Source organism: Condylostylus longicornis, unplaced genomic scaffold (genome assembly GCF_029603195.1).
Source record: "Condylostylus longicornis isolate FDR11 unplaced genomic scaffold, ASM2960319v2 ptg000028l, whole genome shotgun sequence".
Taxonomy (NCBI): Eukaryota; Metazoa; Arthropoda; class Insecta; order Diptera; family Dolichopodidae; genus Condylostylus; species Condylostylus longicornis.
In genome coordinates, this window is record NW_026577997.1 from 968,591 (window position 1) to 983,312 (window position 14,722).

The 14,722-nt window shown below is 22.8% G+C and overlaps 1 protein-coding gene across 3 annotated transcripts in view; it reads left to right on the forward strand.

Annotated features, from left to right (window-relative positions):
• LOC129607748 (TWiK family of potassium channels protein 7-like) overlaps positions 1 to 14,722 on the forward strand; it is a 293,642-nt gene that overhangs the window by 100,612 nt on the left and 178,308 nt on the right. For 2 of the 3 annotated variants that reach the window (XM_055518923.1, XM_055518925.1), the window contains exon 1: positions 9,733 to 9,803. The gene's annotated coding sequence lies outside the window, so the exon portion shown is untranslated. Of the gene's footprint in view, positions 1 to 9,732; positions 9,804 to 14,722 lie in introns of those variants that run through there. The other variant, XM_055518922.1, reaches the window with a different exon arrangement.

The window sequence follows — 14,722 nt, forward strand, 5'->3', positions numbered from 1 at the left end:
AGAAGCCATGACATACTTTCATCCCACGTATGAACCTTATATTATACTCAATCTACTAACATGAAAATTAAAATAAAGTCATGGCTCGTTAAATTTGGTTTTAATATTATTTTTATAACATATTTACAAAAATCTACATGTTTTTATAAAAATAAAAACTTTTTTTTCTTATTTTTTTGTAAAAAAAAAAGGATTTAAACTTAACAAGAAAATCGACAAATTTTAAAAAGAAAAAATCAGTTTTTTTGCTAAAGTAAAACAATTTGTCAATAAAATATCCTTTTTAAATCCTAAAATCCATCATGAACTTTTTTTCTGTCCCGTTCCGAATTGTATATTATATGATACGCTATTGAATTGATTTTATATTTGTTAAACACGTTACAATTCATTTCTATTTCTAAGAATTTTACAATTTTTTTTTTTTGATGAAAACAAAATTTATATATGCGACAGAAAATCTATGCCAAATTTAGGACGGAGTAATCGAAAAATCAGATTTAATTGAAAATCACTAGAATCAAAAAATTTTTTTAAAATAATAAAACATTTGATATGCTAGCTCACCTGCTGGTTTACGCTGAGCAATTTATTTTTTTTTTGTAGGGAATAGGAGGCATTTTGACAGTCTTCTTATTTTTTCGGTTTTAGACTTTATTCTAAAATATTAGTTAAATATTTAAAAATATTCTGTATAAATTTAAATATATTTCAAATTAAATATATATTTTACTATTTGCAGTCACCTTTAATAAATAAGAATAATTATTTTTTATAGTTATCCTTATTAAGCACCTTGCAACACTTGTAAAACATTGATTAAAATATCATATTATTTTCGTATAATAAAAACATTTTAAGACTTTTAAAGTCTAAAATGTTGAAAAAAAAATTTATTACTTCACTTACACACATCCTTTACATAAACATCAATCTAGGTTGCAAAAAAAAAAATACGAAAAAATTTTTTACTTATAATATTTTACCAATTTATTTCAGTTACTTTATACAATACTTGGATACACAATGTATCCATAACACATAATATACGAAAAGATGATAGCTAGCCTATGAAAAATTACGTTACTTAATGACAAGGATATCATTATTATTTTCGAGTTGTTATGTAACTCACACATAAATTTTAGCCTATATAGATTTATATAGAAAAAAAAATGGGAGATGAAATTCAAAAATATTAAATAAAATCGTTCTCCTCTGTATACTTGTAAAGCATTCTAAAATATATTATAATATGTACTAGAAATATATGGAGGGCTACGATATTATGGGAGGGAATATAAAATATAAAATAAAATCTGTATTATTTTTGCGTATATTTTATTCATGAGACGAAAATCTTTTAAGCCATTAAAATGATTAAAGTTTACTTTTTTGTCTGACTTGACTTAGTTTATTTATCTGATTTCATTGTCATTGATTGTCCGTGGGTAATCTCGCAAAATATTTACAAAAAAAGACGATTTTATTCCAATTTTGATCAATATTTCGAAATTACCTTGGTTGAATTATAACAACATTGCAAAGTGTTCGCTTTAATAAATTGAAAAATGCTAAAATTTTAATAAAGAAATTGTTATATTTTTTGAATTCGGTAATAAACCTGAACAGATTAATTTTTAATTAGTGCATTCAGAGTAACTTACATGAACTATATCGTAAATACTATTACTACAAAAAAAAAAAAGCAAAAAAAGTTATAAAAAGGCCGGACTTATAATTTTTTAACTCTGCATTTTTTATTTTATTTTCAAAAGTGGATTGCACTTTATTCTCCAAAAATAAATTTCGTCCCTATCGTATTCTGACACAAATCAATCATAAAAAAAAATAATATGAATCTGCCTACAACACAATATTAGAATATCTCATTTAAATATAATAGAAGGGCTTTAAGATTTAAAGAAGTTTAAAGACTGTTTATTTTAAAGATTTTTATTGAATAATATTAAAAAAAAATATTATTATTATTAAATTTTTTAGGTATAAATCTTCATCATAAAAAAAATCTATTTTATTTATGCAGTACGGGAGTTGCTTCAAAAAAAAAATTGTAGGTACGAGATTTGTAAAGAAAACTTTGAGTAATAAATATGTATCTACTTTGGAATATTAAAGCCAGAATAAATAAAATAAGATCTATGTATAAAAAAATAGAAAGAAGAATGAAATTGAATTTGATGAAGGTTAAAAAAGATTAACAGCGGGAAATTTCCTTTTTCTTTTTTTTTGGAAATTGATATGGCGAATAATTTTATATAAATTGTAATTTTAATTTAAAAATATTTTTTTATCATAATTGTAAATTCTTGTTACACACTTGTTCTTGATGGTATTCAAGACTCACATTTTGATTTAGTACGAACACTCAAAATTTAAATTTGAAAATTGAAAATTGTATTAGTTGACAAATCAAGACTTGTTAGTGAGCAAATGTTGATTTTCATTCCAGCAATACTTCAAATTGATCATCTAGACATAGAAAGTTTACTGCCCTCGTAAGTGTGCCCAAAAATACAGTTTTATCAATGTGAAATATAAAAATTAACTGTGCTTTGTTTTTATTTTCCTGATATCCTTGATCATAAAACAGTAAAAATTTTATATTGTAATTTTTATTTTGAGTATTGTTTTCTTTATTTTCGTGCTTTTTTGTTATGCATATATATTTGATTATTTTATTTAAAAGACAATTTAAAAAGACTACGATAGTATATACATACATATATTAACGGTTTTAAGATTGACTGCCCCCAGTTTTTAAAATAATTCATGGATGAAACACTTCACGTTTCATTTTGTTTGTTTTCATTTATTTTTATTTTATATATTTTTGTTAATTTTTTTCATTTTTTCTCATCTTTATTCCATTTTAACTTTATTTTGTTGGTTTCATTTTCAATAAATAACATGTTTACAGAATTTGATGAGAATCTTCAATAAAGAAATATATAAAAATTATAGAGGAATAATAAAAGAAAAAAAAAACTTGCCCTACTTGAGGATACATCGGTATCAAAATTAAAATTAATTAATTTTGTAACAACTTTTGTAATTGCATTTGAATATTATCCAATAAAATCCTAATTATATACTTTGAGGAAAATTTAATAAATAAAGTATTTATTTATTTAAACTTGTCAAATAAAAATATATTTTTCTGAGAATATAAAATTGTTTGATTGATTAGGTTGCAAATATTTGTGATTCTGTAATTGATTCATTTTTTCAACTACAAATTTTACTGCAGCTTTAAGTGTTATTCCGGCCTCCAAATAAAAGTTAATTTTAAAAGGAAATTTTTTTAAATTTATGTCTCCAACTCCTTGAATCTGATTATTTTATTCCGGACAACCCTACCTTCTTATATGTAAGTCCTCAGTTCTGAATCCTGCACCTTGGACCAGGCATCCTTGGATATAGAATTTCTCTAGAATATAAAATAGTTGTTTTTTATTTGTTTTTCGATATGTAAACCACAACTAACTTAAATTTATTTACAAAATATTACATTATCAATATAATTTTAAATTTATTATACCCTCATTTTGAATCATCAGAAAATTTGTTAGTACTATAGTAAAAGAAAATATTTATTTCACGGACAGGATATTATATGCATAAAGAAAATAAAATTCGAGAAAGGAAAAGAAAAAAGGATCTTAATAAAAATCATAATAATAATAAAAATATCCTTTAAATAATATTATAAGAAAACAAGTCTTAAAAAATCAATTTTTTTTTTTGTTTATACTTTGTGTATTTTAGGGATTCCTTAGAAAAAAAAACCCAAATATAAAAGAAATTCTTTTTTAAAAGATTTTAATTTATTGATTAGGAACCGCTCTCATTCAAATTTTCACAAAAAAAAATTATTGTTGAATATATTTTCTTCTCAGTTGATTGTGAATTACAATAATAACATTCTATTAGGTACGTACAAATTGCTGCTTATTCATTTATTCAATTATGATATCTTTCATCTTTCGATAAACCAAAAAAATTATTATAAAAAACTTTTATTTATTTTAATTTTCATTAAAATATTATTATGTACACATTTAAATATTAAACAGATGGACGTGGTTGCATAAAATAGACAAATTAACTGATCATCTTAATTTGTTTTAATGTTATGACTATTGAGATTAATAAATAAAAAAAAAAACTGTTAGAAAATTTGTAATAATTTGTTAAGTGCAAATCAATATAGCAAATCAATAGCGAGAAAAAGGAATTATTTTGTGAATGTTAGGCGGTTACTTGCTTACTATTGAGATGCTTCGGAAGACGCTTAGTCGCTCCGATGGAAATCTCGCGGTTTGATTTACTACAATTTTCCAGAGCCCTAGCTAATATAGAAGATGTGGATCACAAAGATGCTAAGGGTTTCCAAGACGGAGAAAAAAATTAATAACGAGAACGGTAGAACAAAAATATATTCAAATTTCATTATTATGGATTTCATGACAAAAAGAAGGGAATTACAACTCAAAAGAGTATTACAAGCGAGTTTAAACGCACTATTTTTCGCTATTAGTATTGAGTAGATGAAAAAATTTTCAATCCTTACGCCATAACTGTGTCATTTTCTTAACTATAAAAATTTAGATTATTATATCCAATTTTTTTTAACAATAAAATTAAAGAATAAGTGCTATAAACTGTATATAATTTTATAACACTATTCACCTTATAAAATTAAAATCTTCTCATTTAAATCAATGCTACCAGCCATAGGTGTAAGTGTGTAACTTTCATTAAAAAATTATTATAAAAACGTTAAAATGCTATTAAAAATTACATTTAATCACTTTTATTATTATAATAAATTTTATAATAGATTATTTTGTACTTAAAATAAAATTTTATTAAAGTGAAATTAAAAAATTTTTAATCCCTTTTTAATGTATGTAGCTAGGAAATTAGAAAAATAAAAAATTTTAATATATTTGGGTTTTTTTTTTAACAGATTTATTTATACTTGCATATTAGAAAAATGTTTGTAATTTAAAAATTCTTTTCTATATATTTAATGTTTTCCAATTAAATTAATTTATTTTTAATTCGCTATAATAAAAAAACCTTGCCTATAATTTTTAAACTCATCGCCAATTAAAATTAATTGACTTAAATTTATTATATTTTTTGTATAGAGAGTATTAAACGACAACAGGAAAAAATTAAAATAAAAAAGAGAGCTGATGCGGTCAGTTTACGTTTTTCTAAAAATAATTTTATTATAAAATTAGACAAAATTACTGAATATTGTTTTAAATTTTATAGTCAATACTAAAAATGTATATTAATTAAGATTTTGTAAACCATTCAGTTATTTAAGATAAATTCTCCATTAACAATCAGCTTGTAATATTTTCGATTACAGGCAGTATTTTGAACCACGATGCTTAATTTGAAAACAAATTTCTTAGTTTAAACATTTTGATCCCGTTTCAAATCCAAGAGGCTCCTATGAACTAGGACTAATAAATTAATATATGTCTTATGATTAATTAAATAGCAAAATTAAGATTTAAAAATAATTTAAAATGGCTGGATTAATCAATTTCCAAGTTAACTTTCAAAATTTAGTCTAATCAGAATTTTTATATTTTCCAGAAAACCTTGAATTTGCATATCATAAATTCAGTTCACAAACCAAGTTAGCTTATAATTTAGTTCAGATAATTTTGCAGCAAAGTAAACCGGAAAAAATTCTTTTGTTTCACAAAATCAAAATATTTATGTTTCCATAACATTTTTACAAATTTTAATCATAATCATAATTAAATTTTGCATTTTTAATTGAAAATTCAATTCTCGATGTTCTTATTGAAAAAAAGAATATTCTCAATAAAATTCTGAATGAAGTGACTAAGCACTCAAAACTCTTTCTATATTAATTATCCATATTTTATTCACCGAATTATTATACAATTAATTTGCTTAAATTACATAATAAGTACCATAAATATAGCATACACTAGTTGAACAATTGAATCTCAATAGTTTACAAACACCCTGACTGAGTTTAGAATTTAATAAATCTTTTAAAATAAAAAAAAAACTTTTCTTTCCATACCTATATATAGAGAATGCACTTGCTTATATTCTAAAGTGCATATGTACACATTTATTCTTGTATGTGTATATTGTAGTGCATTTTGAGTTCATTATAAATAGTCAAGTGCATTTTAAAAAAACAAAAATATGCTTTAATCAGCAAAAAGCAAAAAAAAAAGTTTTTTATTTAACTCATTGGTATTCAAGAGATTTGCATGTTTTTTTTTTCCTTTTTCTTTCTTTTCTCTTTATTTTATTTTTTTCTTAGATTTTTCATTTAATCAAGTGTTCCAGCAGCTAAAATAGAAAATTATAAGGGTTATTTTTTCCTCTACTTTTCTCTTCTATTTTCTCATGCTAGTAATAATAATAATAACAGTCAAGTGAGGGCGTTAAAATTTACTCGCATAAATTATTTTGAATCTCAATTCATTTTTATAAAATTATAATTATATATGCATGTACGTATATAACAGGCACACTGCATGTTTGTGAATGTAAACAAAATTTATATGAAATATATGAAAAACATTTACATTATAGTGCAAGTAATTTGTCCATGTTGAACGAAAGTCGCCTATTTGGAATAATTTAAATGGAAAGTACTGTGAAAAATTTGAATTTTGTTTAATACAAAAATATAATTGAAAAATTCATTCAAATTTTTTGTGTAAAACTAATTGAAAACCAGCTTAAATAAAGCAACCTCCACTTATATTTACAGCCGAATAATTTTTAAATTAAGATCTTATGTGGTGAGGTGAGAGGGGCTTAAGGGCCTACATCCTTTACAAGGGAAATTATTATTTAAAAATAATTAGTTATTGTTAAATTTTAGTTAATTGTTTTTCTTCAATGTCTTTTCGATTATGCACATCTTATGTGAGTTTTCTGAAATACAAATGAGTACTGTGTAGTCTCAGTGCTGTTGGTCTACTTGTTTGATGAACTTGCACATTAATCGAGAATTCACTGTTTCTTATCAATGCGCATACATATGTAAGTATGTATATAATTCTTATTTATAAAAGTAATCTGCTTTAGAAAAGATTGAAATTTTGAATGGTTTTATAATAGTTACCACTAGAATTTTGAATGAATTACATAATTAAATTTATTATTGCAAACACATTAAATAACGAAGATTATTATATACCCTAATAATTATACTATTCGTATATATATGTTTATGTGTGTATTTTATTTTTAAAGGATTTTATACATACACAATAATTATTCGTATCTAAATTATGTACATGTTAAGGAGAAAAATAAAAAAATTTTATATTGATAATGCAATTTTTAAAATATTCAATTTTATTAAAGAAAATGTTGACATTTTTAATAAGGCAAAAACAAAAAGCAAATCATTTATAAATAATTATTATATAATAGATTGTTGTCCTTAGTAGGTACTTATATTATTATAGATAGTCATTATCTAATTTTAGTATCTTCAAAATTGAATAATTAATTTAAAATATATGCACTCTTACATACATTTCTTTATATTCTCTTATATACGTACAAATTTGTATAGTTTATATAAAAATGATTGAGTTCATATATGCAAAAATATAAACACACATATACACACACGAATATGTTCATATTATATTTAAGTACATAGTTTAAGTGTTATATTATAATGTCTTTACTTTATAGTACAGAATTAGAAAATTTATTTGTGGGCTGATGATCATAATGATATTATTTTATTACATAGATTAGCATTTAATATTGCGAGATATTAAAAAAACTGATAAAATATTGAATATAATTAGTATGGTAAAGAAAGAATAAGAGATTATTTTTCTGCTAGGACATTTTATATAAGGATATGAAGACTGATGTGATTTTATAATATAAGTTTTAAGAAATCAACTTGATCAATTGGTTGTTTTATTGGTTATGTCTACATTTAAACTTTTGTTAATGGTGAAAATCGGAGTCATATCATGTTAATAATAAATATCGGAGTAATTTGGTGGACTCTATCTTATAAAAAAACTTTAGCAAAAAAAGAACGTGATTTTTTTTAAAATGGATTTCATTTTAATAAAAATATGGACCGAAATTTTTAATTATTAAAGATGAAGTTGAATTCAAGTGGTTCTTGAGAAGCAAACTTTTGATTTATAATTAAAGAAAAATACTGAAAAATTTATAAAAATTTTAATGTTGGTATTCAATGGCTTATAAATTGATTTTTAAAAGTCACAGCTTCAATATTCATGTATTGAATTGAAAAATTCTAAAATCACTGAATAATTTATTTTTTTATTAATTTAAAAGTAGAAAAGGAGCACTCAAATTTTTTCTATAAAATTTTGTTTTTCTGTTTTTTCGATGTGCGCTGCTTTTACTGCAAATTAACTAAGAAAGTGCTTAGCTTAAATCTTATTTCACTTAATTTTCATTATTTTATATAATAAAATTTTATAATAAAAAAAAATTTTTTTACATCCTTTAAAAGGATTCTAGAGCGTAAGTGCAATCAAGTTTTTTCTCATTTATAATTCAATTTTATCTCATGTATAATTGAAAATTTTCTCTTAATCAATAATAATTATCCTTGAAATCCTTTTATTTTTAATTTTTCTTTCGTAATTTTCATTAATTTCTAATGGAAAAGAAATATATATGATAGTAATTTTTTAAGTAATATAAGAGAGCATATCATTATAATGGTAATATTATGTAAAATTGAAAGAAATTGAAAATATTCATTATCTATTCATGATTTCAGAATAATTGAATATCAATGATAATAAAACTTATCACTTATTGTAATATAATAGAAATTTATCAATTGGAAATATATAGTTGACTTTTGATATTGTACGCAGAAAAATTAAAATTATATAGAATAAATGATTATGAGCAACCGATTATTGATATTCAAAAATAAAAGTGTTCCTTTATTTCAATATTACAGTAATACACACACGAATAATTCATATGCTTAAACACAAGAATATATGTTTGCTTTAGTTAATTTTAAAAATTATATTAGTTATAGTAAGCTCAAATTAGATTATGGAACTGAAAGATTTTAAACTTTTCAAATTGATAAACTTTGAGGTGTTCGAATTGTGTACCTATTTGCTAGTAAACTAAATATGTATACTACTGTTAAATTATTACAATTATGCATTATCTCAAAAAATTATTAAGGATCTTGACGATTTTACGAAATCTTCTGAATTCTAATTTTATCTTATTTCATGTACCAATTATATAACATCAATAATACTTTGATTTGATTTTTTGATAAAAAGTTAGCTGTTACAACAGTAATTTTCCTTAATCAAATTTGTCACATTCAAATAAAAGGCGTGATATTTCTTTAATCTAAAATTTAATTTTAATAATTATAGATGAAATTATATGTATTTGTACATATTTTTCTTTTTCATCAAGTTCCTTAAATAAAACTTAACAATACGGTTTCATTAAGTATCTTAAATGTTGTAAATGCAATTATCAATGCTGCATTGCATATACAAAAAACAAAATCAAAGAGTTGAAAAAAAAAAAAAAATAGAAAACATTTTTTTTTCTTGCAATTAACCTAATTATTTTAATCTTATTATTCGAATTACGAGTACTATATTTAAATATCTTCATTTTTTTGTTCTTTTTTTTTTAATTTCAGAATATACTCAATAAGGATTTTAACAAACTTTGATTGTAAACGTAAATATACCTTAAAAAAGGTAAGTTCTCCTCTTCATTTACTTTTTCTTTCTGTTTTTGTTATCTGAAAAAAAAAAAATTGCACTTTAAAACTTTCCCTTCCGCCTCCATCTATAATTCATTATTGATTTTTCTTTTATTATCCTATGTAAATTGTATAAAATATTCTTGAAACAAAACTAAAGTTGAACAAAAAAATGAAACTAAAGTTAAACTTTTCAAAAAAAAAGTTTCTGAAATTGCTTTATTTTTTATATCCTTTGCTCATTAATGCGAATAGGAACTTATTACGTATAGTGATAATGGACTTTTCCTACCTAGTATAATATTTTTTTTGAATTTTAACCAGAAACTTTTTTGCTGATAATTTAATGTAATTAAAGCTAGTTCGGTCGAATTTCTTTTATTAAATCCAAAAAGTAAATAATTATTTGTTGACCAAGTTCTTAATAGAACTGGTATAACCATAATATGCTCACCATAAATTTTGATTTATAGTAGTTTATTCGATTATCATTCCTTATTAACGGGATTACAAAACTTAAAAGAAAATTGGATATTTTTTAAATATTGGAAAGTGAGTAAGAAAATCTTTTAAACCTGCATAAGTCACAAAATTTTAAGTTGAGTTTTTTATTAAAGAAGTAAAGATAAACGTTAAATTGATTGTGAGAAGAGCGGAAGTCCTGAATGTTTCAACCAAGTATGAACTCATTCTATTTATGGGAATTGAATTGATAAATCCAAACATTTGGATGAGATTTCTATAAATTTGGATTTACAGTCTAATATTTGTGCACATATGTAGGTTAATGTGGTGTAAATATATAATTTTTGAAATTAATTTAATTGTAGACTATAAAACAGTTTTAAGTTTAGCCCTTTGAAAGTTAAGTTATTTCGCACTTTTGTATATACATTTGTGAAGAATAAATAAAAATTAAAATGAAATCAAATTTATTAAGTTTTATGGGGAAATTCCCAGTTAATTTTACTAAATTCCTTAGAATTACTAAAAAATTTAAGTTAAATTAAAAGTCTTAAGGTGTAAAATTAAAAGGCGCAATATATAACATGATTTTTTAGTATAAATTTTATTAATTGTGTCTTTTGAAACTAGATTCCAATATCGGCTTAGCATAGTTACAAGCTTCAACATTAATTGAATATTTAAAAAATTAAAAAAAAAAGAGCGCTAAATTCCATCAAAAACTTGAAATCCAAAATAAGAAGAATATACGAGGTTCTTAAGTTAAGTATTCAATTTATTTAATGTTGGTCAATTGTTTGTTTATTTTGTTTTGTTATTTTTCTTCTTTTTCTTTGTTGAAGTTTACTTTGTTATTTAATTTAATGAACTTTTAACTGAATGCAATAATATGTACACAACATTTATTTATTTATTTTTATTTTATTCGTCTCTAAAGCAACTTCAAATTGCATTTTTATAGTTCAAGTTTTATGAAAACAAACAGTAAAACATTTTGAAGACGTTTATGAACTATATACAAAGGATACACAAAGGTCCTTTTTTCAATTTTACTTCGTTTACTATAACTGAAATGAAAATAATAAGAAAAAAATTATTTTCTTCCTTAAAATATCCTTAAGACATTCTTTTTCTTTATTATTCTCGTTGATTTTTACTTACTTTATAATTTAAAATATACTATTTTCTCCCGTTACAAAAATGAATTTTATTTTTATTAAAATAAATTTTTATTAAAAAAAAACTCCTTATTCGGGGGAGAGGAAAAAAATAAAAGGAATTTTTAGTAATATATAAGAAAGTTTTAAAGGAAAACAATTAAGTTAAGCGCCAAATTAAGGATAACATAAAAAAACAAAATTGTTGTGTTTTCATAATAAAAGGGCAATCGTAAAATATTATTTAATTTTTGAAAATATACATTGTTGTTAGTAAATTATGTGCATGTAACATATAGTAGTATGTACAGTTATTAAAGTTACATAAGTATAGTCTTCTACAAACAGTTGAAAACTAAGTAGTTAATCAAATACTTCAAAATATTTTTAAAAAATTTGAATTAAATTATAATTACATGTACAATATTGTATAGCACTTTTGATTGCTATAGTCTCGTATTTATGTAACTCCACCACAATTTCAAAAACAAACTTTTATTCTCTTTATAATTTAATATAATTTTTAGTTTTCATATTCATTTCTTGTTGTTTTACAAATATCGCCATTCATAGAAAGTTACAATTGTGTACAAAATTTTGGTTTTTCTTTTTTTTATATTTATCTTAAATTATGTTTTTAACTCGTCTCTTTTGAATATACCAATTGTACGTATACCTACTACTAATTTTCACATTTGAGTAAATATCGAAATATGTACACATATACATAATTTTCTTTAACATTTTTGATATGATAAAGTTGGAAATTCTTTGAGCTTCTACACGTGCATTTGGAATTACTCATGTGTAAAACAAAAAATTTTCCTTTAAAGTTTCATAATATGCTATTCAGCAGACTAAATTTACTTTGATTTCCAAATAAAATTTTTAGTTCCAAAACAAAATTCCTGCACGAGAGAGAATTATTTATCAATCTGAAGAATGTTTTATCTAAATAAAAAAATTAAATTTTTTTTTTCTTTTATCATCATACTGACTTTCCAAAATTTTCTTCTTTTCCTAAGCGATGTATAAATGTACATTGTATAAGTGAAATATTTTCTTTAACGTATGATAAAAACGTTTTACATATCTACTAAATGTGTTTTAGAAATTCAGGACATAATTTTTTTTTGTAAATCAAAAATTAAAGGTGCTGAAATTCAATTTTATATTAAAAAAAACCAAGGAAACAAGCAAAAATGACTTAGAAAATAAAAGAAAAGTTGAAAAGGATATCTTTTTTCCATTATTAACTTGTCAGGAACATGCACTACTACCATTGTATATAATGTAGGAATTTTAGCCATTGAAAATTTTATTGTAATGTGTATGTATGTAAGAGTAAAAGCTAGAAATATTTGAATATTGTGAAAAAAATATGTATGTATATAATTAAAATTATTAGTCAGGAATATTGTGTAATTGCATCAATTTAATTTTTAGCTATCTTATCGATGAAATATTTCATACAATCATTATAGAGTCAGTGTAGTAAATTGCATTTCAATTAAGCTAAAATAAAAGTTATATCAATACTCGTATTTATTTTTTTAAACTATTAATAATTTGCTTAGTTTTCATTATACAAAAGATTTGTTTAAGGTTTGTTTCGGGATATTTTTCATGATGACAGGTTTCTTAAGTTTAGAACAAAATATCGACATAAAACCAAAAATTTGCAACTATGTTTTCTAAGTTTCAAGAACCGTCATTGTAGTTATTAAAATGTTTTAATATTCAAACCTCCATAAAATTACTTCTTTCCCATCCGGATTTCGTAAAAATATATGATACAATTTAATTTTATTTTTCCAAATTTAATTAGAGCATTCGATTAAGAAAAGTGACTACTTTGAAAGCATAAAAGCATTATAAAAAATTTTTTATTTAAAATATTATTTTTTTAAATCCTAATAAATTATTTTATAAAACTATAAAAAAAAGTTAGAATAAAAGATTTGAATTCCTTTCCTATATTCTTCTTTTATGCTGTCCAGTATTTAAAAAATTTTTATAAAAAAAAATAAAATAAGAGAAAATCAAAATGCCTAAGAGCCATTTTTAAAAAATTCTTCGTATATTTGTAGAAGCAAACAACAAAAATAACATAGAAGACATGAAAATATGGGTTTTCTCACATGACAGATTTTCTCGCTCCTCGTTTATTCCTGTTTTTGTATTTTGTTTCTACTGCCTTGTCTTATATTATTTTCCTTTCTACTAAATGCCAACACGCTGACTCTATAAAAGGACGTGTTTAGAATTTTCGTACATTTTTTTTCTTCTTGGTTTTAATAAAATAAAAAGAAATAAATAAAAAGGCACCGACACTGGAAGGAAGAAAGAAATCTGAAATAATAAGTACCGGCTCTTCTTGAAAAATATTTGTCGGAACATACGAAATTCTTCATTCTGATTCAAGGGAATTTCTTTTATTTTAATATTTTTTAAAATTATATTCAAATTGAAAGTGTTTTTTACATATTTACTATATAGCTGTTAGGAATAGAAATATTAATCTATACGCGTGCACCTAAAAGAAAAATGCGATTTATTCTTCACATTGTTTTTATTTTCTTATTTTGTTTTTTCGTTCTTTACTTTATCAAATGAAATTTCAAATTAGCTAGAAGCTTACACGTTATCTGAGAATATAATTTTAATAACAAAAAAAAACAAGTATGTTTTACGAAATCCAACGTGTTAGAAATAAAGGAGGAAAACAAAACAAATGAAGGTTACATGAAAATGGGAATGTTAGTCAATTTATCATTTCAAAGCAGCTTATTTAAAAAATCAGAGGCGTATTTCTTATTTCAAATGCAACAGAGTATTATTATATAATTATAATTTTGCAAAAGAGAGTTTCCTATAATTTCATATTAAAATTTAGATAAAAACAAAAACTAAGGGAGTGAATTGCAAAAAAAAAACAGATGTTTTACTGCTCACGTTTGTTCTTAATACAATTTATTTAGTACAATTACAATTATTTAGTGTAACTCTTTTTTGAAATCGGGGCATGAATTTTTGTTTTATAAATTAGTGATTCCATTTCCTGAAACCAAATATAAAGTAAATTGAAATCGGGCGCCTAATACTTTAGTGTTTTCAGTTTTGTATAGCAGTTTATATCGAAAACAAAACACCATATTATGCGTATTATAAAATTAGTAAGAACCTGTTTATAATAGTAGCAAGTTCCAGCCCTGCTTTCTTCTAACAGATTTGTTTTCCATTTTTTTTATTTTAAAAAAAAGTCCTTAATTCATATTTTGAGAACATTGAA